Source organism: Alligator mississippiensis, chromosome 9 (assembly GCF_030867095.1).
Source record: "Alligator mississippiensis isolate rAllMis1 chromosome 9, rAllMis1, whole genome shotgun sequence".
In the NCBI taxonomy this organism is placed as follows: domain Eukaryota; kingdom Metazoa; phylum Chordata; order Crocodylia; family Alligatoridae; genus Alligator; species Alligator mississippiensis.
In genome coordinates this window covers 45,440,437-45,463,337 of record NC_081832.1, presented here as the reverse complement: position 1 = coordinate 45,463,337, position 22,901 = coordinate 45,440,437, and the positions used below count along the sequence as shown (strand labels likewise).

The 22,901-nt window shown below is 47.8% G+C and overlaps 1 protein-coding gene across 5 annotated transcripts in view; it reads right to left on the bottom strand.

The window, feature by feature from the left end:
* The window catches only part of SIL1 (SIL1 nucleotide exchange factor), a 233,805-nt gene that overhangs the window by 173,041 nt on the left and 37,863 nt on the right, over nt 1-22,901 (bottom strand). The window contains exon 1 of one of the 5 annotated variants that reach the window (XM_059733441.1): nt 12,211-12,293. The exons of the other annotated variants lie outside the window; for them this stretch is intronic. The gene's annotated coding sequence lies outside the window, so the exon portion shown is untranslated. Of the gene's footprint in view, nt 1-12,210; nt 12,294-22,901 lie in introns of those variants that run through there. 5 annotated transcript variants of the gene reach the window in all.

Sequence of the window (22,901 nt, the reverse complement as noted above, 5' to 3'; positions counted from 1 at the left end):
AAGCAGGGGAGTCACAGAAGGAAGAACCCCCTCTTTTTCCTTTCCATGCTCCACAGGTTCCTTTTCCTCCTGTCTTCCTGCTCCTCCCAAGGCCCCAGTCTGGGTGGAAGGAAGGAGTTGGCAGGGCCTCCCAACCCAGACTGGGGCCCCACCACCTCTCCCCCTTCACCCAGGTTAAGAGCCACTCACCTGCTACTCCCTGGGGCGCCCCACTCACCCACAGCAGCCTCCAGAGGCTGGGCTCAGCCTGGAGGGCAATGGCAGTAGCATCAGGTGGGCAGGATTCCCTTCCCTGGCTGCAGCCAGGACAGTGCCAGCAGCACAGGCAAGCAGGGCACCAGTGTAGGAAGAGAGATGGGGGTCCCCAAGGAACATGGGGGTAAGTGAGTCTTGTGGGGCTGAGGAGCAGGTGGGGGGCCTTGAAGGGTCCTGATCAGGCCAGAGGGAGAGCTAGCAGGACCTCAACCTGGGGTAGGGGGAAGCTTGAGGGGCCCAGATTCAGACGATGGGAGAGGCCCTAAGGCCCTGATCCAGGGGGGAAGGGGGCTAGGAGGGCCCCAATCCTGGAGCCTAAACTGCCCTAGACTGCTAGCGAGAAGGGAAGGCATGGAGCAAAATTACAGCCCCTAGCCACACCTCAGCTTGCCAGCCCTGTAGGGGCAGGTCAGTGCAGTGCATGTTACGGAGGATATTAATCCTTAACGTGAGGCTGCTCACAACACTAAAATTCCTTAGTTAGAATGTGCTAATTGTAATGTGTAACACCCCCCTTAAACCCACTAACTAGTTTAACGGAACTAATAACGTGCTTAGAGTAAAGCACATGCATAGGTCTTTGCAAGATGAAGATCTTAGACTTTTTCTTACTCCATACATAAAAATTATTTACTACAAGTTGAACTAGATGATTTAACATGCATGTTTTGTCTAGAAATCCAAATTTCCTGTTCCACAGCACTGTTTCATTAGATCCAGGTCTCCAGGAGCCAGAAACACTTGATGCATGCTCGCCAGCAGGGAAGGAGCTGGTACAGAGCATGGGGAAAAGCGGCTACTCTCCCATCCCGTGGCCAGCGCTTCCTGCTGCAGCTACTCACAGCCTGCACAGGGCTGTCCTGAGCAGGCACAGGCAGTCCCAGGTGGACACGAGTGGCTGCAGTGCAGGGTGCTGGCCATGGGTCAGCTTTTCCCCCCCCCGCACTCAGCACCAGCTTGTAACCCGCCCCCGCAGCCAGCCTGGGCCCTGCGCCAGCTCTGGGCTCACCTGTTGTGGCTGCACACGGCAGCAGCAGCTGCAGCCCCCACGCTTGCCGTGCCTGGCAGTGTTTGCTGCTGCCGCCCGCCCAGAGCTCATGTGCTGGGTAGTCCAGAGGAGACGATAGCAGCCTCACTGCAGCGTACCACAGCACAAGCTCCGGGTAGGCAGCAGCAAATGCTGCCCAGCATGGCAAGCGGGGGGGGGGGGGGGGGGGGGGGGGGGGGAAGAGGGCACCACAGCTGTTGCTGCCGCAGTGCAACCCCGATGGGTAAGACCAGAGCCAGCACCGGGACTGGGTTACAAGCTGGTTCTTAGTGCAGGGGAAAAGCAGCCCCTTGCCCACCCTGTGGCCGGGGCTCCGCGCTGCAGCCACTCGCAGCCCACATGGGGCTGCCTGTATGTGCTCAGGACAGCCCTGCATGGGCTGCAAGTGGCTGCAGCAGGGAGCGCCGGCCACGGGGCAGGCGAGGGGCCGCTTCTTCCTGTACTCCGCAGCAGGCAGTGGAGGCCTTCCCCCACTCCACCCCTCACTCCTCAGCTGGCCTGGTAGTCAAAGAGGGGGCATGAACAGGTGATCACCCCAGCTCCCGGCTTGGGTGGGGTGAGTAAAGGCCCTACTGTGGGCTTCCCTGCAGCTAGGAGCCAGGGCAATTACTGGCCATGCCCCGTCCTCAGCTGGCAAGCCAGCTGAGGAAGTGAGGGGAAAAACAGCCCCCACTGTGGGCTACCCCCACCCATGCCAGGCACAGCCCACCTGGGGGCCAGAGCCAGGTGGGGGGGGGCCTTCCCCCCCCCCACTCCCTCCTCAGCCAGGCCACCAGCCTGGGAGGGGCATGGCCAGGTGACTGCCCTGGCTCCCAGCTACAGGAAAGCCCACAGTGGTGGCTTTACTCCCCCCCACCTGAGCCAAGGTGATAACCCCACTGAGGAAGAAGTTGGGGGGGGGAAACAGCCTCCCCACCCCCAGCTGGGCTGTGCCTGGTGCAGGGTGGGGGGAGCCCAAAGTGAGGGGTTTTACTCCCCCAACCTGAGTCAGGACAATCACCTGGCCACACTCCCTCCCCAGCCAGCTGGCCAGCCAAGGAGGGAACTGGTGGGGAAAACAGTCTCTCCCTCCCCCAATTCCAGACCCCCAGCTGGGCCGTGCCTGGCACAGGGGTGGAGCCCACGGTGGGGTCTTCACTCCCGCTGCCTAAGCTGGGTGCCAGGGTGATCACCCAGCCACACCCCCTCCCCAGCTGCGAGCTGGCTAAGCAGGGTGCGAGGGGGCAAAAACCCTCTGCCCAGCTCCAGATCCCCAGCTGGGCTGGCCCATCATGGGGAGGAAGCCTGCAGTGGGAGCTTTACTCTCCGAACCCCAGCTGGGAGCTAGGCTAATTACCTTGGCCAAGGAAATCCAACAAGCTCCTGGCTGTGGGGGATGAAAGAGCACCCCCCCTTACAGTTGAGGCAGGGCTGCCCTGCCCTGCCCTGCCCTGCCGGAGCAGAAAGCACAGCCCAGGGCTGCACAGCATCCTAGGATGCTGGAGGACTGCAAGTTAAGTTGAATTGGGAGGGGATCTGGGGCAGAAGTTCCATAAACTGGTTTGACTTAAATCAGTAAGCCTGATACTACATCTATCCAGGTTTATTTAAAATAAGTTTCAGCCATGTTGTGGCTGAAAGTGGCTTAAGAGCACTGAATGTCTGTTCTGTTATAGGTTTAAACCAGTTCCTGATCACTTAAACATGTTTACATGCAGCTTTTGTCCTCAGCCTAAAACATGAGGCTTAACTGCCATTACTGATGCATGTAAAACCCCCAAGACATCCAAGTCCAGTTGAATCCTGCAGCTTTCTTCATCTCAAGCTGTTTGTAGTGACTTCTACAGGCTGATGATGCATTAAGCAAAGACATACTTGCCTTGAATTGTTTTCAGTTTACCTGACACTAAATGGGACAATGTCTGCACTTGGAAAGAAGATGGGACCGAGTTTCATCCCTCTCTCAGAGTTAGCCCTTTATTACTGCTTTTAAGAATTCCAAAGTGACTGTGCATAGTTCAGTGCTTGAGAGGTAAGTGACTTTTGGCATCAGTTCAAATGGGACCAGTTTAGACTCCAAAACAGTGACTTTCAAATCAGGGTGATGCAGCACCATGGGGTGCCTTGAGATTCTTAAGGGTACTGAACAATATTAGACTATGAGGAGTGCAAACACCTACACGACTCACAAAATAAACCCAGATATTTCAAACGGGAATCTACAGTGTTAAAATCATGTCAACCTAGTGTGGTCTTCCTGAGTTCTTTGCAAAAGAAAAATTGCTCTGTTTTTTCATAATAAAAAAAATGTGAGAACAAAAGAGCTAGCATTTTTATCTGAAGGATGCCTCAAGACTGAAAAGGCCTAGAACCACTGCTTCAACACAAAACCCATAATGCAGCCGTAAGTTGAACAGCAATAGAAGAGTACTTGGTTTTTGCAGGGGAGAAACAGTATCCCAAGCCAACACCACCTCCATTTCTCAACTGATATAGGGTATTAACACAATCCTGCTGCAACCCACTAGTTTCTCAGCTGGACATTGAGAATGGCACCGCTGTGGCCAACTGCCATCTATATCTTGGAGGTCACTTATGTAATTTTAGCAAGTAACATTCATCTGTCAGTTACAAACTCTTACCAAGACTAATACAATTCCTCACCACCCTCCCCCCCCCCCCGCCAATCATTTTACAGCAGTTGCTATTTACAGGATAGAAAACAAACGTCTGTTACAGAAAGCACAACAAAAAAGCACACAGAAAAATAAATTTATCCACAAAATGTTATCTGTAAATCTGGAATTAAAAAGTATGAAATTCATCAAAGCAGTGACCGAGACAACTCATACCACACTAAAAATAGGACTCACATGTACTGATAGGATTGGTGACAAATCAAAATAAAGCCCTTCTAAAGCCTACAAGATCATGTCTGCCTGGAATACTGCAATGCTGCGCAACAATTAACACTTTGCGTAGGTTATAGTTAGGCAAGAAGAATAAGATATTAAGCATAATGGTTGATACTCCTACAGAGAAGTCACTGCATTTTGCCATCTTGTTGACAGATAGAAAGATTCAGATGGGCCAAGACATTTTCAAAATGCAAAAAAAAAAAAAATCAAAAAAAAAAAAATCACACAGGCATGTTTGTAAGCAAGACAAAAGATTGCAAAAGATACTTCTGTTTGAGAAGAAAACAGAATAAAGCCTTTGGCCCTTCTCTGTATGAACAAAATTTGCACTTTTGTAGTAATATCAATTACAGATTTATAATTGCCTGCAAAGTGCCTGTATAGACTTTTTGCCTATAGGCTAGGGACAGATATTACACAAACTGGTTTAAGTGATCAGAAACTGGTTCAAACCTGTAACAGAACAGGTATTCGGTGCACATAAACCAGTTTGAAAATGGTTGAAACCAATTTGAGATAGACCTGGTTAAACATAGTATAAGACTTAACTGATTTAGGTCAAACTGGTTAATCCAATGTCTGTCCCAGACTCCTTCCCGGTTTAAGTTAAACCAGAGTCCCCCAGCATCCCAGATGCTTTGGAGCAGAGAACCCTGCCCAGGGCTGCAGAGAGCTGGGCTGGCTCCTCCCCTCTGCTCCCTGGCTGGAGCTCCAGCAGAAACTGGAGGCACAGCAGCATCTGCCTGGCTTTGCCCTCCCCCCGCCCTGCTCAAGCAGGGATTCCCCCCTCCGCTCCCCCACAGCAGACTGTAGCCAGCATGTGGTATGCTAGCTAATGCTGAGAGGTGTCTGTGCAAGGCAAACAGGACAGTGTCCACTTAGGGCTTTTTGGAGCTAATCAACAGGTCACCTGGTAATGTCCCTCTGTTCCTTCCTTGGAAAAAGTTGTTTAATAAGACTTTGAACTAATGAGAGAGGCTTTTGTTTTCTTGATGGGGGTGATGGATTGCTAAACACTATGTTATCAACTCCCTGCTGGCTCCCTTGCTGGTCAGGAGCAGCAGGGGGGGAGGGGGGGAGTCTACCAAATCAAAGCATCTTGCTGGGGCCTGGCCACACCCCCCACTCAGCACTTTGAAAGAGAAGGGAAGGGAGGGCTGCTCTAGCGTCCCCCGGCTTCTAGTCTGAGCCACTGCAGGCATGTGCCTGCATTTCCTCAGTCCAAAGGGGATGTCTGTGCATTTGCAAACCAGTTCAGCTTAGCCAGGTTAGACTAATCTGTAAAGATTGAATCAATTCAGGTTCAGGCTTTTTGACCTGAGCCATACAGGTGTATCCAAAGCAAATTTCCCTGATGTAGACAAAGCCTGTGATTTTTTATCTATCCTCTACCTTTTGTCAAAGACACCAGATGCTAAAAACAGAGTACAGCCACCCAGATTCAAAAGTGCTTTTTTCCCCCTCCAAGAGCAAGTGCTCCTGTCACAGAAAGTAATATTCTCATGTAGTAGTTCATTGCAGAGTTGCCACTACAGGAAAGTTCTGTTCAAGAATTTCTGGAAACCTCATCTATATTGGTGGCAACAGAAACAATAGTACTTCCATTATGTTCTCTATTAGCAGAGACATTTTACTGATGTTACTAGTTGTGCATCGGTAACTGCTGCATAGCTCAGCGAGTATAGCCACTACAAGCAGGTGACAATTCGGAAGGAATTCAGTAAGAGGAACATATTTCATTAATTTCTACTGCTGCTGGGTATGCACCATTCTTGCATGTTTTAACTCAATATATATAGTAAGTATAATATGTCTCTACAGAAACACTGCTTGAATTTTGATCAGCTGTTCTATAGGAGCATATACAATGTATTCCACTGAATTCTCTAGTGCCCTTATCATGATCAACAGAAGTGACAGAATGTAATAATAAAAGCTGTATCCCTATTCCCAACCAAAGATCAAGGAAGCATTACTGGAATTACAGCAGTCTTGAAAAACTTGTCATAAAAATTTACTGGCTCAAGCACGAACTCTATTTGGCTGCCCTTTACCAAGAGAGCTGATGATAATGAAAATACTAATGAAAAATTTACTTGCCCATAAGCAGAAGTTACTCAGTTTCAGCAAGCAGCAAATTTGCAAGTTGTGTTACAAAATCGTTATAACATTAAGGAAATCTGGGGCCATATTTGGATTGCCTCCCACAAAGTGCTGAGGACACTCCATTTGCACTGGTTTCAATAGGACCTGCAAGTACTCAGAAATACGAAGGGCTAGAGGTGCTAATTCCAAAAAAACTAAAGGTTTTTGAAAGATAAATGCCTAAACCTGGTCTCAGAACTAGAAATGGTACATTCAAGACATGAAATTTTACACAGATAATACCGAATGTGACAGGCCACCATTTGTGTCAATCTGAAATACAGGGACACTTGTACATGTGCTGAAGGTTTAGTCCTTCAGGCTTGCATTCTATGCCTCCTAAATTGAAACAGTGGGTTTTATTTTTCTGTCACTGAATACATGTCATTTTCCCAGTGGCCAAAGGTACCTGCTGAAGGCAGAAGCGATGAGGGGCCCAAGCCTTTTTTCCCCCCCAGCAGAGACTGCCTGCCTCTCCCATGGGCAGACCAAGAGACCACTGAACTGTGGGGTCCCAGTCCTTCCCTCTTCAGTGGCAGCACCCCCCCAGGGCCAGCTAGGTGGGCTGCCCCAGCTTGGAGGCACCCGATCCAATGCTTCCCCAAGCCTGCATGAGCCTCCAGTGCTCCGAGCTCCACCCCCATCACCTTCTCCAGCCAGCAGCACCCCCATTGTCTCACAGACAAGCCACTTATAGCTTTGTCACGCTTACTGGCCAGGCCCCATGGCGGCATATTTCCACCCCGGTTGGGCAGCACCCCCAGACCCAGCTGCCAACCCTGCCCCACTCCCTCCTTCACCATGGGGCCTCAATCTGCCCCCTCCCATAGACTTTCCTACAGGGATCTGCTCTCCACAGTGCCTGGCTGTATCCTGGGTCACGTACATGCATGCGCACACAAATGCACATAGCACCCCCTGCAGTCTGGAATGCTGCCAACCTGCAAGGGTTAACCTGCTATTTCCCACGTTTTTCTGCAGCAGACAGAAAACTTGGATCCTTGCACATAATACTGAGGATCTGGGACAAATGCTGTCCCACAGTCATTCAGTCTAGGACCAGGACTTGGTGTTTCCATTTCGGGACTGTCCTGCCCAATTATGGATGGGTGGTCACACTAGTGGTGGATGCTGTGTAAGCACATAAGAAGCACATACAAAAGCTCATCTGCGCTGACTAGGGATGTTCCTTTAGACAAACAGATCCACATTTTTATTTATTTATTTTTACAATGGGTTTTTGTTTCACTCTCTTGCAGCATCAGGGCAGACCTAGATCCCACCTCCCACCATTCCCTCCAGTTGAGACAGGCACTACTGCCAGGAAAATCCCATTCTACCTTCCTAAATGACAGATTGTGTCAACTGTGCACTGCAGAAAAAACAAAGAAACTTCTACAGCCCAGCAGGGGGAAAATTTATCACACAATAAAATTTCACTCTGGATGCCAAATTCCATCTCTGCTCTAGACATGCCATTTGCCACCAGGGTATGGTGGATCTGTGGACCTTATTACTTGATGAAAGGAAATGTTTGAGTAAGCACAAGTAAACACTCCTATTTTCTTATTATGTATATAGCACCTGGGAGCCACAGTCGTGAGCCAGGAGCCTCCTATGCTAAGTAATGAACACATACAAAAATCAAGGGGGAGGGGGCAGAAGAAGGGGGGCATTGCCTCATAAAGGTTACAAACCAAGTATAAAGACCAGAGAAAACAGAATGATACAAAATGAAAATGGGATAATATCTATTACAATAGGGCAGTAGCATAACTGGGGGGGGAGGATGGGGGGGGGGGGGGTTGCAAGCTAAGCACCAGCCCAAAGCTGACGTAGAGGGAGCACCAGTACAGATGCTCCCCTCAGAAATCTTTACCATGACAGTAACCCTATACCTAATAGGGTATCTGTAGGGAGAGGAGGGCAGAATGATACCACCACTGCCCCCCCAGGGGAGGAGGGGGTTTTGCCATGTGAGGTTCAGCCCTACACCTGGAAAAGGGAGCAGCGGTGGGATGAATGGAGTGGCCCCCAGGATCCCATGTCACTACCCATCTCCCAACAGCTGCAGGCACAGCAGTAGCAGCTGTCACCCAAGTAAGGACAGCTACGGCAGGGAAGACTCCTCTCATCCTCCCCTCCATCTCCCTTTCCCATACTACTGTCCAATGGTCAGCATATATTTTCCCAACACCTCTGGGCATGGGTATGCTGGCTCTTCTGCTTTGGGTGCTGAAAGAGCTTCCTATACCTCTGCAACAGAATTTTCACAGCACTCTACCTTTACTCCAAAAAGCGTTTCTCACTTTCTACCAAAAAAGACAGCAGCTGAAGTTTAGATGACCAATCTGCAAAATTCAGTAAACATATATTTTAAGTCACGTGGCCACTTGGCAGACACCAAGACAGGAAACATCTCTACCTTCAAGTTGCCAGTGGTGAGAACAACTTACCTAAATTTGACATAAAAAGCAAGTTGCTTTAGGGAAAGCTCTTACTTTCCTAAACCAGGGGTGGGCAAAATATGGCTTGTGGGCTGGATCTGGCCCGCCTAGCCATTCTATCCAGCCCACGAGGCTCCTAAAAAGATTTAAAAAATTAATAGTCATCTGCCCCTGGCTGCTTGTCAAAGATGACAGAAGACAACAGCAGGATGGAGGGGGAACCTGCTGGCAGAAGCCAGAGGCAGCAGTAGCAAGGCCCGCCAGCCCTATCCCCTAGCCAGAAGCCCCTGCCTTAGCAGAAGCTTCTGGCCTGGTACCCTGGGGTTGCTCCTCATTTCCCTCTGCTGGAGAGGGAAATTCAGGTAAGAATGGGTAGGGGGGGGATTTCTGGTGCAGCCAGCCGGGCTCAGCCAGCACCACACAGTTCCCAGCTGGCAACCACGTGGTGCTCCTGTTATGTCACGTGGTCCCAGCCCTGCAGTTGGAAACGCATGATGCTGGAGTTGCAGGCGTTTGTGGGGAGGGGAGGGTGGAGTGGCAGCAGGGGTCAGGACCCACAGCAGCAGGAGCAAGCTGGAAGCTTCAGGGTCAGGGTGGCTCCTGCTGCATTCTGCGGTTCTGGTGTTGCAGGCATGAACAGTGAGCTGCCGGGACATGCCCAGCCTTGTGGCACCATGCTGCTTGGCTCCCAACTGCAATGCTAGGATCACAGAACATAGCAGGAGCCAGCCCAGCCCCGTTGGCTCCCAGCTTGCTCCTGCTGCCATCTGTACTGCAGCACACCTTCAGCTTCCGCACTCACAATGGGGGAAGCCCTGGTGGAGCCCGCTGCCTCCCCCACCCCATGCTGCACAGGTCTCCAGCCTCCACCTAGAGTGGAGGAAGCCCTGTCTCCGGCTTCCTTGCAGAGTCCAGCGGGGGCTTCCCCTGTGGGACTGAAGGAGCTGCAGGCACATGGCACAGAGCCCCTGCAATAGAGGCGACCAGGGAGGCTCCGCTCCTCGCCCCCACCGGACACCAGTGCCTGTGCCAGGCACGAGCTCCCTAAATCCCCCCCGCCTCCTGCTGCTGCTGGCAGCAGGGGTTGCGTGCCACATGGGGGAGTGTTGGGGGTCCCCACACCCACAAACCTCACATACCCACACCCTGTCCCCACAGCCCCCGACTTACATACACTCCAACATACCCTATGCCCCCCCACATATCTGACCATACACACACCCCACAGCCCCCCACACAATATAAGAGTGAGACTATTTTTGAGTTATTATGCCATCCCTGCCATATACAATATAAAACCACAAATCATGACAAATATTTTTTGTAATAAAATTAGAATATGTTATAGTAGGTGTTTGACTTCTAGTGTATGATTTGTTTTTCTCTGGTTCTAAGATGGCAACCCCACTCCTAAAAAGAGTATTTCTGGGGGGCAAGGGGAGGGACTTCTGGTGGCAAAGGTCAGGGGTTAGAGACGGGACTTCCAGTCCCAATATGGTGACTAGGGGGTGGGGCAACTGTCAAGGGGCAGGGCTTCCTATGCGCACCCCCCAACAGCTCACCCAAATTTGTTAAGTGGCCCTCTGTCCAAAATAATTGCCTGCCCCTGTCCTAAACTAACCTAAAAAGAATTAGTTCTCAGGAAATCTATTTTAATGAGGGAGGAATGTCAACCTTTTAGACAAATCATCCCCACACCCTCCTCAAGTGCCACTCCAAATCCCTTTTCCTGCCTGATCTGCTGCTCTGCTTCCAGTTCCCCAACTTGTGCTCCCTGCTGGATCTGCTGCTCTGTTTTCTTCTTCCTGCACTATCTGCCACTGTGCTGCCTCACTGTGTCCCATTTGTTGCATGCATGCCACAGGCTGGCCACTCTGTTTTAGTGGATAGAAAATGTAATGACATCTGCCACAGGGATTCTACTGGGAAGGGCTACAAATACTGTACCAGAATGAGTTCAAGGCTCTGCTGTATAATTTTACTGGATCCGAATCAGGATAGCTGCCCTAAGAAAGCAGTTAATTTCAGGGTTTGTAACAAAATTTCCTTTTCTTGGATGTGCTGAGAACATTGTAGCACAGAGACTTGACCTTTTGCTTGGACAGTCTCATATACCCACAGCAAGGCCGTCCTGGACAAACTCAAGGTTGCAATTCACGTGTTTGATGAGGCAGTTAAACCACAGTCTGCTTTGGCTAGCAGAGTCCGTTCATTTATTGACTGTAAGGCCCAGAAGACCGATAACTGCTTCATCCTAGTGCCCATTCCAAGTCTGTTAGGTGCTGACTGGAGGCCTGGTTATTTTTGCAACAGCAGGTTTAATCTGCAAGGCAGAGATACTGCAAAGTACATTAGTTTAATCAGGGGCTGAACCCAGCCCCTCTTCAGGCAGAAATACATAAGCTGTATGGCAGGGGTGGGCAAAATACGGCCCGCAGACCAGATACAGCCTGCCAGCCCATTCTATCCAGCCTGCGGGGCCTTAAAAAATTTTAGAAAATTAATTTATATCTGCCCGTAGCTGCCTGTCAAAGATGACAGGCAGTCAGAGGCAGCAGGACCCAGCGGGAGCCTGTGGCTGAGCAACAAGGCTAGCCCTGCTCCACCCAGCCCCCCACCGCCCTCCGGCCCCCAACCAGAAGCCTCTACGGCTTCTGGCCCCGTGCCCCTGGAGCTGTTCCCCCTGCTCCAGGGGGAGGAGACGGACACGACAAGGCAGAGATTCTTCTTTGCTCCTGGCTTTTCTGAGCTTAGCTTGCTTCTTGAAGCCTGCAGGGGCATGAGACTCCACAAGTGTTGGAGAATATCCCCTTAGCTCTGCTGCTCATCTCCTTTCACAAAGCCCAAAGAAGGGACAGAATAAAACAGATGCATTAAGCTCTGCAGCAGCGAGGGCTTACTGAACCACCGGCTGCCAGGGAGGTGGGAAAGGAGGGAGACTGGAAAAAAAAAATATCAAGGTCAGGGCTCTCCCTGCTACCAGTCACAGAAAGTCAGGTTCTGCTCCCAAGTTGTGAGCTGGCTGAAGTGCCCATTGAAACCCCTCCCTGCATTGTAGCACAATGAAGAAAGCATCACACCATAAAGTCCAATCCTGCAGCCATTTCAGTATGCAGCTGAACATCACTCACAAGCAGTTGCATTGACAACTCACATAAGAACACTGTGCACGTGCTTGAGGGTTTAAATTTACACAGGATACAACATGTGGTTGTAATAAACAAACAGACGGAAGGGGGGAGGGAAAGCCAGGGTAATCATGACAGGAACATGTGCTTCCATAGCACAGTGAGGGCACAAATAATAGCAGTGACTCATTCAACTTTGATAACCACAGGTAATAAATAATAAAAATAAATATTGATAATCCTTACCAGCTGCCTGCCTACCCTTCAGCTAGCATCAGTTCACAACTCACCTGCCAAAGATGAGAACAAGAAAACCTCTCTCTCTCTCTCACCTAGAACAGTACAAATTCCCTTGTTCAGGTAGGAAAGAGCTGAAAACTGAGAACATGAACCACTGCATTCCTCTTGTAACAAGAGATTAAATTACTGACACCCAAGCCAAGCATTTTCCAGGGCTTACACAAGCACTTGTTAGGGAATTTTCCTATCATTATGCCAACTCAGACACAGCCCCTTTGGCAGCAGCAACTGCAGGCATGCTGACGTGGCAGGGGCCAGCACTCTCACCACAGTACCACCTGTACAAGCTCCAAGCAGGACTGGGGATTGCTGGGCTCTTGCACCATACAGCAGCTTCAGAGCTGTGGCATGGCAATTCATTTCCATAAAACTTATAGTCATTTTTCATAAGAGACCCAATACATTTACTCCACGCATCTGGGGCTAATGTTCTGACTCTCACAAAACTGCATTTATGTAGCAAGTTTTTGTTGCTTGATTTAAATTGATCATGCCATGATCCACATTGAAGAAACTATAGTTCACAGTCAAGGAACTACACAGCCACTCTCTTACTTGCTCAGCAGAAGCCAAAGACGTGTATTTCTCACACCACGCACTATGCTAAATACAGTGAGCTGCCTTAGTTATTTTATGTGCCTTCACATGAAATCCTCCATGTGTTTCCAACAGAAGTTGTATGGACAGATAAACATGTAAGTTAAAATAAAATACAGTATGTCATGAATTAAAAAGCAATATATGCTAGTTAATACTTGTGACAGACTCAGCTGCCCTAAGGCTGCGCATATCTGACCCTGCTCCTTGGAGGCTGCCATATTCAGTGACAGGGAAGGACAAGGAATTCTCTCATCTCTTTCCCCTTTGCCAACTATCTGCACCTCCCCCATCCCAGGCTGTTATCCTATCTATTGGTATTCAGGTAACTCCAAGAGGCCTCAGTCACAGATCAGAACTCTACTGTGTGCAGTGTTGAGCAAACACAGAACAAAAACAACTGCCTCAGTGCTTCCAGGGTATAAGATGGGAAATGGAGCACTAACAGACATGCAATTCCCCACTGTAACTCATGGCACTTCATAGAAAGTGCTATGAGTTACAGTGAACCCTGACCCAACACGTATTTGTTGTTGTTGCTGTTGGGGGGTGGGGGTCAAGGGGTAAAAAAAAGAAGGGGGAAAAAAAAATTTAAAAATTGAGCTCCACTTTGGAGCCGATCCAAGGGAGAGAGACTGTGTGCCTGCAGCCCTTCTTCCCTAGCCCCACCCCTCCCCCCGGTGTTGTCCTCAGGATGGGGAGGGAGGGAGGGAGGGAAGGAGCTTCTCTGGGGTTTGCCCAACCAGCACTGGAGAGTGGGGCAGATGGATTGGATCCCCCGAAAAGGTCCACTCAGAGGCGTGCATGCACCTGCCACTGGCAACAAGCTGGGCCAGAGCTCTGCAGACTTTGGTACAGCTGCTTGCAGCCTCCCCCACTGTCTGCCACAGCTGGCCCAGGTTCTGGCCAAGCCCCTGCTGCCCACCATGGAGCCCAGCTGCTTGCAGCAGGTGGTGGGAGGCTGCATGCCACTGCACCAAAGTCTGCAGAGCCCCAGCCCAGCTTGTTGCCAGAGGCAAGTACACACACACCTCTGGGTGGATGCCAAAGAAGGGGCTGGGGCTGCACTGCTACAAGGACCAGGCCCCTCACAGGTCCCTCGCCGTCCACCCCTGGCACGCCAACATCTTACAAGTCAAGGTTGGGGTGTTTTAGTCACTCTGACCAAAAACATTGCTTACCCCTGCCCTAAACATAGGGTGAATCTGATCTTAAAAATAAATAAATAAATTAAAAAAAAAAATCAATATTTGGATAAATCCTGTTGTGGCTATTAAGGGCTAAAGTGTCATTCAGGATTAAAGGCCACAACTTGAATTTTTTACTTATGAGAAAACTCCATAACAAAATCCATGGATCCACTGGCTTGAAGTGGGGTAATCAACTAAATCAATCTTTGTTGCACCTGAGCATGAAAAGAATTTCAAAGTGCATTCTCTTAGCCACTTTTCATCAGAAGGCTGTGCTGAAAACAGATCCTGAGCCATATCCTGCTTGCTATGTTCACACTGACTTCAATAGGAGTACAGTAGGAATACAACAGAAGTACAGTACTGCAAGACTGATGTAGTCATGATGGTCCAGAAATTATGAGGCAAGAATTTCTTAGGGTGGTATCTTTTATTGGACTAACTATGGATTAAGGATAACATTTCATAGATTTCAGACATTAGGGCTGGAAAGGACCTCGAAAGATCATTGAGTCCAGCCCCTTTCCCCAGGGGCAGGAAGTCAGCTGGGGTCATAGGATCCCAGCAAGATAAACATCCAGGTTTCTCTTGAAGGCGTTCAAAGTAGGCGTTTGAACCACCTCCAGCGGCAGGCTATTCCAGACCTTGGGGGCTCGGACAGTAAAGAAGTTCTTCCTTATGTCCAGCCTGAAACAGTCTTGCACAAGTTTATAACCGTTCAACCTTGTCATCTCTTGGGGCGCTCTGGTGAACAAACATTCCCCCAGATCCTGGTGAACACCCCTGATAACCTTATAGGTGGCCATCAGATCACCCCTGAGCCTGCGCTTTTCCCGGCTAAAGAGTCCCATAGCTCTCGGCCTCTCGTTATAAGGTCTTGTCATAAGGTCTGTTTTAGACAAGTTTAAATGCAAGATGTCCTTCATCCGGTCACACTAAGAGATATCACCTAAGAAATCTTTCCTCTTCAACAGGAACATTCAGGTGAGCCAAGTGAGCAGGATCTGACTGAGTCATGAGGAGACCAGGACAAATGAGGAGTTCTAGTAACAAACGTGAGTTAGCAGCTCCGTTGCCTGGAGCAAGATGCAGTGAAGAAGACAGCTGATTTGTCTCAGTAGCCATAAACATTTTCTTCTTTAGGATTCTGCTGGCAGTCACCACCAGGCCCTAACAGCATTACAAAAAAACCTAATTAGTTATTTAAGTAACAATGTTTATACAAACTCCGCGGGCCGGGCCCCAAGCCCGCCCTCGTCGCCATGCGCAGCAGTGATTCCGATCCCATTCTGGCCGCCATGGGCAAGCCGGGGGCGAACCGGGGTCATACCGGACCCGACTCCGGTGCACGCGGGCTGTGGCCGTCAGCCCGGACATGCGGGGTGGGAGAAACCCCGGGATGGTCTTGTGCATGCGAGTTAGAATTAGTCATGGAGACGTAACGGTTGATTGAAAAGATTGTTTACTTACACCCAAAGATGGTATCGGTGTAGGCTGGATAAGTTTCCAGGCACAGCTCCCGCTTGAACCCTCGTTGGAGGACTCTGACAAAACGATTACTCCCACGGAGTTTGCTAGGCTCCACGGGTCCGGTCAAGTTGAATTCAAAAAGTTTCCCCGGAGCTATTTAGGCTCCGTGGGTCCGATAAGTTTTCCCCAGAGTTTGCTAGGCTCCGCAGGGTCCGAAATTATAGGAAAGGGATACATCTAGGATTGCGCTCGGCGACGGGGAGAGGAGAGAAGCGAAAGCTCCGTAGGCTCGGCTCTATTGCCTCTCTCTGCCTGCTTAGGGGAGGCGCGCCGGATCCGCGAGGGTCCACAGCGCTTGGAGATCTTCACACAGAATATCTCTCTCTCCTCCCTCCTCCAGCTTGGGCGGAAACTACCCAAGCCTTATGTACGGCTAGCAAGCCAATCGCTAGCCGCCACACATGCCTAAATTAGGAGTCGGCCAATAACATGGCGTGGACTCTAATACAAATGGCGGGAACTTCTTTGCGGCGAGCATCACTACGATGCAAAAGGAATGCACACTGCAAAGAAGCTGTAATTTGGCGGGAAATCCCCCGTTGCATCAGAGCTCTCTCTAGCAGCAGAGAGCTCTACTGTGCAAAGAAAGTGACAAAAATGGCGGGAAATAATTTAGCGGTGCCGAAGCACACACACACACAAAAAATCACAACTTTGGGTTGTGACACAAACAACCTCACAGTTTAATTTTAAATACCATTCAGTCTATTCATTACACTCACTTAATGAATTATTTCAGAACCTTAGATATCCACAGAAATAAGGACTTTCCAGAGGGCATCCACATGGCTTTATTCATCTGTGATTTCCAGTCTGAGCAAGGAAGCACAAACCACAGAACAGGAGATATAGAAAGAGCTCTGCTGTTTCACTTCCCTCAACATGAGCTGTCTGAACCCTGACAAAATGCTCCCTGGCTTTCAGACCTGTCCACGTTTCACCCCAAGGTAGGGCAATTTAGAAAACTGCTAGATGCCAGAGGGTGGCCCTTGACAGCTTGCCAAAACTCGCTAACCTCCACCCAAATAATTGCCCGCCTGTCTTACACCACTCAAGATGAGACAAGCTAAGATCCATGGCCAAAATTCTGAGGACTTTCCCTTTGATCTGTTCTCATAACCTCTCTCACAAGCCTCTATAACAACTGTGGCTTTTCTCCATACACATCATCCTATTTCTGGAGATCGCCCTTTACAAGGAGGTTACTTAGTAGTAATAATTCAAAATTAAACAATGGGTAGCATTGGTAACAGGTCTGAGCTTGAGAGCAGCTAGAAGACAAACTGGAATAGGATAGGTCATACGTAGGACTCCACCTCCATCCTTGCTCAGAGCCACACTAAAACTAGAAGTGACTTCTATGCCCATCCTTACAGTATGACGATGGCTGGTATGGAAATCTTCTCTGCAGCCCCACCGCCCATCAACTGAAACAACTGTCTGCCTCTCCTTGCCTCATCAACTTTCCATCTCATTTCAAATCTCAGCTGCAAATCTCTAGTTTCTCATTTTTTCTTCCCTTTTCTTTACTGCAGTTTTACTGTGTATTGTCCCTGAAACCATTTTTCTGTAAGTATCTATTATTTCTATTATTTGTTATTTACTAGGTGATGCTGTAGTTCTTATTAAATCAAGAGTTGCCAGCAGTTTGACTGTTTTATTCAAGGGATGTTTTACTGAATAGGAAGAGGTGCCTGCAGGCTGTGTGCACATTCTGGTGAAATTTAGGTTACTTTTGAATAGGATTCAAAATGCCCATCACAGCACTCAGGCAGGTATACTCAGGAGCCAGGTGGACCTGCATACAATAAGACATCAGAGAGTCAGACTTAATTAGCATAATCATGGCCTATATGAAAATGGAGCCTTTTGTACTTCCTCCCAGTTCCCTTGTGGCTCCCATACTGAAATAACAATCTCTTTTCCCCCTTCGGGTAGCTACTTTCCTGCTTCCAGGACTATAAAGACTCTCATTTTAGAATAAAAAGAACATGCAAAATAGTCTCAGCGTTCTAAAAATATATAACCCTACACAGTGACACATCAAACAGCCCACCCACATGTACGCATTTTGCGCACACATACACACCCACATCTAAACTAACTAGGCAGGCTCACATCCACACCACACATATGCACCAGTTCACTGGATGCAGAGCATACCAAACACGCACACTAGCTACCTACATGCCACCCACAGACATGATACACATGCACCTGTATGCACCCACATTACATGCTAACCTCGCTATGCTCCGAGGCACTGAAAGGTGGAGAGCAAGCCTTTCTTCTGTGCTTCCTCCCCTACAAGGCCCTATGACCTCAGTTCTCTCTCCTGCCCTCAAAAGATGCCTTGTTTTGCCCATCCCTTAGCACTCCTCTCTATTTTAGTGTCTGTCTCCAACCCTCACCACTAGGGTGCTGACTCAGAAGGGCAGAATATTATCAGTTTTAAACAAATGCTTATATTCCAATGCTATCTACAGACTAACCATTTTTCATGCTGGGTGCCATACTAGCAAAATGTCAATTCCTGCCCCAAAGACCTTAAAAAAGGCTAAAAGTGCTGAGGTTGCATCTGGTGCTGGTGGGTAGCTCACCTAATCCCGCTACCTAGCTGCTCTCTAGGACTGCCTCTGCTTTGGCATTTTTCTTCAGGTCCCCTATGCCAGTCTGTCACTTGTTCAGCTCTGCCAGTGCTAATAGCAGCTGGAGAGCTAATCTAGGCAGGGGACAGGTATGAAGATACCTCTGTGAAGTATAAGTCATTCAAAGCAGTGCTAGAGGCTGAGCAGGAAGAAACACTGCAGCAGCTAACCTAAACTACTCCCCAGGTGCCAGCACTGACAGGTCTCTGCTGGAGCTAAACCAAGGTTAAGATTTATAGAGTAATACAAACAAGGCTTCAGTGCACTCAGTGCCTTGGGTCCTTTCCTTTCATGCTTGCTCTCCAATCAGGCAAGAGGGGTGTTTTGGTGGAGCAGGGAGCACAGAGAGAGCCATCCAATTACAAAAAAGCTAATTGCTTTATTTGTGACAAACCACTAGTGACACAGCTAGTCAGCAACACTCTGGGGGGCAGCTAATCCTACAGCCTGAATCCCTTCCAGGAGGAGGAAAGCTGGGGAAAGGACCATCAGCCAGCAAGGCATTCAAGGGGCCCGAGAGGGAAAGCAATCAACTATTAGCCATTTGTTGCACATCAAGTCAGCCACAGCAGCCCCCACTGTTGAGCAAGACTACTAGATGCATCTGTGTATTTGAGTTCTTGGCTATTTACCTAAAGGCTGGAATGTGAAGACAGAATAAGAAGGTTTGGACAAGGCAGGAATGGAGACAGGATGTAAACAGGCAGGTTAGGAACCAGGAAACAAGACACTGGCTGGGCCTGGGAAGGCACAGAGCCAGCACTCTGAACAGTTTCTAAAGTTAGGGTTGGTCCCAGCCAAATTATCCATGGCGGATCTGTGCAGCAATTGGTCTAAAAACACTATGTAAGATTTAACAACTGCTAGAATACTTCATTGCTGTGAAATGCCACTAACACATACGCAGCTTCTAAGTACTGACACTTCCAGTAGATGATAGTCTTTGCTGTAAACAAGGAAAGAAGGAGAGATGGGTATCACACCCATCACGCACAACACTAATACAGTCCACCTGCGACCCTTTGCTTACACACCTATATTTCAGTCTTTCTTAGCTAATGCCTCACTGCTGGAACCACATCAACACAGAGATTTCTTTTATAAATCGCTCTCTCAAAAGTCAAGGCAACCTACTGTTTCAACAGAATTGCATGAGTCACCACAAGACCAGCTTAAAGGAATGCCTGTGAAAGTAGGCAAGGAAAGGACCTCTCCAAACAGCTCTATTGATCTCTGAGAAAGGCAGCTGTGAAGGTTATGAAAAAAATGCATTCCCTCTAGCTTCTACAGTACGTAAGGCTGAGAAGGTTCTCAGTTAAAGTTAACCCATGGGCATAAGTTGTAGCAGGAACTAGAATGCAAGCAAGGAAAGATGCTGGCTACGCTGGAGTTGCACAGTGCCACCAAAAAGAAGGCCAATGTTTACAACCATTAATACAGACTTGCAGGATATGAGAACAGTAATAAACAAGTATAGGGTATCTGACTGAATATTTAGATTACCAAGTGCTTCCTGAATGGATCACAGGCTTTCAAAATAGAGCCAAATGCTATGCTCTTGTGAGCTTACATTTCCAAGTGCCCAAATAAGGAATGTTTCTCAAGGGGTAGAGAGCTGCAAGACAGGGTTCAAAAGAAACTATTGCTGCTTCTTGCCACTGACTCACAGCGAGATTTTAGGCACGACAAATTCTCACTCTGGGCCTCACTTTCTCCAAATATAAAATGAGGATAATATTTACCCATACTTGTTTACCTCACTAACAAGGAAGCTTTCAAATGAAACCAAAAGACACTTCATGCTTTACTGAAAAAAATTTACATGGGAGTTGTAAGCAAGAGCAAGAAGCAACATAGATGGGACCTGTACACCTGTCAAAAATTTCTCTTCTTAGTCCTGCATTTCACACCAAGACTAAAACCCAAGCTCTATTCCCCAAGCAAGAGTACTCCTCAAGCTGAAACACCACTAGACGAACTGTTAACCAGTAAAGCAAACACGCTTTTTAAAAAAAAAACACCTTACAGCTATATTTTTTAGTTCACAGCAGCAAAGATAGGGTCCACTGACTGCAACCCTAAAACTATATCAGCAAACTAAAAGACTGAAAAAACAAGGCAACATTTGGCCCTCTCCTGCATTTCCATATCTGCCAAGTCTATCTCAGAGGAATGTTTGTATAAGACTGTCTCACAGTCACAAAACAGAACAAGGCAAACAGACTAAACTGTCTACTTCTGGTTTGTACTGCACACCGGACAATGACGCCCTGTTGTTAGTTGGTCCCCAAACACAACCAAAAGTATATTAATATTACAATAGAAAATGCGAAGTTAACTAAACAAGAACAGTTGTCCAATTGCACAGAGTAAACAAAGAGAAAAAGAAAAATTTCTCATCTACATCTCCTGTAAATGTTACTTATGCTAGGTGTTACTTGTAACAATGAGCAGTAAAAAAAGTTTAGACAGTAATAGCACAGGAACAGCATCAATTTAACTATATCTTCCATTAGCCATACATAAATAAACACAGCACATTAAAGTTTCTTTTTGGGAATACTTGAAACAAACATTAAAAGCAAAGCAGAATTCTTCTCTGGAAAACTGCACCACCTGAATCCTGTAAGTCTACTTCACAGTAGTGGTTGGAGAGTAGACTAAGCCCGTTGTGCAAATCCATTAGGACAAGGGTTAACAACATACCTCCCACAGGACAGATACAGCACAAAGAGCCATTGGATCCAGTATGCAGAGCTGGAATTTCAATGGCATTTGGCAGCGCAGGGCTTTACCTGTGCTGGACTATGCAGGACCATGCCACGGCCAGACAGTGGAGAGCTCTCTTGTGCCATGGCCACAGGCAGGCAGTGGGGAGAAACAGTGGCCCACTCTAAACCATTCCTGACGACTGCCAGGAAACAGTGCCAACCTCTGCATTAGGGGTGTAGGTTGTAGCCGTGTTGGTCTAAGGATATAGGCAGACAATGTGAACCTGAATTTGGGTGAATCTGATATGTTTTATTAGACCAACTTAAATAGTTGGAAAAAAAAAATTTAGCAAGCTTTTGGGCTTAAAAGCCCTTTGTCAGGCTGAGGAAGCCTCTGCAGTTGGTGTGTGCTCTTCCTGGATGCAGTCTTCCTTCATTTCCTCCAGGAAGAGCACACACCAACTGCAGAGGCTTCCTCAGCCTGACGAAGGGTTTTTAAACCCGAACGCTTGCTTAAAATTTTTTTTCCAACTATTTAAGTTGATCTAATAAAAAATATTAGATTCACACAAAGAACTTTGTCAACCTCTGCATTAAAAAGCTTGAAGTACTTCCATCCAGGAAGTAGCTCTGACTTACTGGATGAGCTGTAACATTCTTTTGTCATATTAGCATCTTTATGCAAAGCTTTGATCCCATAGTTACTGAGAGGTTAGAGGACTTCCTTCTTTTTATCGCCTCAAAGCAACAAAGGAAGAAAAGGGAGTGTGAGTTTCTGAACATTTCTGTTCCAGACAGTAGGTTTTTAAATGTTGTATGGAGATCCAAGCTACACAATTCTTTTTGTTTTAGATGCTTCAGATAAAATTACATTAAAACTGTGACTTGTGATCTGGAGAAAGAAACATTTGGTTGGCAATGAAAAGTCCTATCAGTTCTCATCACTATCTTGTCATTACAAAAAACACAGTGCTGATGATTTGTAGAAAAAGCTTCTCCATCTTAAATCTTTATAGCAGGGTGACAACTTGAGGAATCTGTTCATGTACAACTAATGAACTTGCTTCAGTGTTTGTCAAGACTGTCATATACTGGCAAGGCTGGGACATCCATTCCTAGGGACGAGGGATAACACCAGGGACAACAGAGGGTCATTTAGCCATCATTCAAGCAGTAGCACCTGGAAAGAAGGAAACTGGATATACAGGAGAGACGTGCTATGATTCAAAGGAAAAGACATGTAGAGGAGTCCAGTATATATTTTTGTAGTGCAGTACCTACATTAAAGAGTAGTTGGGTTTATGAAACCCTTAAAGAAGGCTGTATGTTTGTCTCACCTAGCACATCATCCAGAGAGGTAAAGCTCACAAAGCCGGAGTTCTGGGAAGCATGTGCATCAGCTACTGGCAAGTCATCAGGGGTTTGGAAGGGCCAAGTACAGCTGGACTGTAGAGTCCCATATCAAGGAAGGGGTAACAGAGCCTGAGCCCAAAGGATGCATCTGACACACCAAGGAAAGATACATTGCTGCAGCCTACTCAAAGCGAACCAATCCAAGTGACTGCACAAGGCCAGTGCAATGATACCCAAACACAGCAGCCTGGTGAGCCTCCAGCTGAGAGAGGTTGACCACAGCTGTGCAACAGGCAAAAACAACCCCTAAAAGTAAAGCCACTGTAATAAGGAAGCATAGAAGAGTTCAAAGGACTGGCATGCTAGAAACATTAAACATGGGAGTGCAGATTCCATGACAAATCTAGCAACAAGAGAGAAAACGTGTTGCCAGAAGGAACCTGTTTATACAGGTATGAAACTTATTATAGTAAGGCTACAATCTTTGAGTAAACCAAGTTCCAGGTGATTTTCAATCATCAATCCTGTACAGAGTTGGGAAGAACCTGCCTTTCTCTCGTCAAAGGAGAGAGAAGTTTCCCTGGTGTGGAACATGGAGGGGAAGACTACAACTATCAATTTCTGCCAATTTTAAGCTTTCGTTTTTAAAAAA